This window comes from Arachis ipaensis, chromosome B02 (genome assembly GCF_000816755.2).
Source record: "Arachis ipaensis cultivar K30076 chromosome B02, Araip1.1, whole genome shotgun sequence".
Classification (NCBI taxonomy): domain Eukaryota; kingdom Viridiplantae; phylum Streptophyta; class Magnoliopsida; order Fabales; family Fabaceae; genus Arachis; species Arachis ipaensis.
The window spans coordinates 13,168,287-13,169,744 of NC_029786.2; positions in this window are offsets into that span (position 1 = coordinate 13,168,287).

A 1,458-nucleotide genomic window follows, 5' to 3' on the forward strand; every position below is an offset into this window, starting at 1 on the left:
TCTCTACTCATTGTATATAACCCTTCTATACACTCAGCAATGTCAATCATTTTTGATGTGGATCTATCTTGTATCTCACAACACTTATCATTGATTAACAGTTGACAATGTAAGTTTGAGGTTAACTTTGACACAGATATCAGTTTAAAATCAAAAGAAGGAATGTATAAAACATTTTTGAGAAAAAATAATTTTTTAGAGAATGTGATTGTGCCAATGATGGTACTAACAGTTTTGGTCCCATTTGGCAATATCACATTGATTGGATCAATATTTTAAAAACTTGCAAAATCTTTTAAGTCAAAAGTCACATGATCTGTTGGACCGGAATCAATGACCCATAGTGCAGATTTTGGAGTGATAATGCTCATAATTCTCGCATTAAAATGTAATGCAATGGTTTTACATGGAGTGAAAGTTTGAATGGAATTAGTCAAAATTTGATTTGCATTATGAGGTTGTTGCTGCACACTTTTGTCTTTGATCAACTCTAACAAGGCAAATCTTTGCTCTGGAGTGAATCCAGATCTTGATATTCCAGTGTTCTCTTGGAGACAATTGAGCTGGGATTGTTTGTCATTGAGTATATCATCATGCCCCTCAGTGATCACGTGATTGATGGTGGTGTTATGTTGCTGCCATTGATAGAAATGGGAGGAGTACCCATGCTTCTTATAGCATACATCTTCTGTGTGGCCTTGCTTGTTGCAATGAGAGCAAGTCAATGTAGCTCCACGACCTCTGCAATGGGAGGATCTGTTTGCCATGTTTGCTATTTTGAGAAATCAATGAATCACAGAGTAATAGGGATCCAACTCGTTGATCGGAACAGCTATGTTCACCAAGAAAGAATCTTGCGAAATAGCATCTCATCAAACTCTATTGGATGAGTTTGAAGGAAGAGGTAAGAATGGGGGAAAGAAAATGTCGAAAGAAAAATTAGGGATAGAAAGAAAATGGCAAAATTGGATTGATCTCAATTCACAACTTTTTTTTTTAATAATTTGATTCACAACTTGGTTGCTCTCCACGCTCACCGCACCATGAAGAAAATCTCATGTCCTAAGCTGTTCAAGCTGTGATGTTGATGGTTTGATGAACCAGAAGGGATTAAGAGAGGGAGATAAATAAGTTCTTCTCATTGTTGGAGAGAATGAAAAATCCCCTTAGAAAATATTTGTTTAGTTATTACACCTTATATACTATGTACTTTTTATGTACTCTCACTAAAAAATAATTACAATGGTAAACCTATTATTGATAAAGAAATAATCTAGGTAACACTTATATTATTTTTGAATTCAACATGTAATCAGGTACAATTAGATTAGATTCGATTAAATGCAATCTTAGTTGGTTTGGGTATTGATTTTGGGATCGCATAACTCAAACCAACTCAATTATCCTATTAGTTTAATATTAAATTATTAACTAAAAAATAAATAAAATCTAATCATA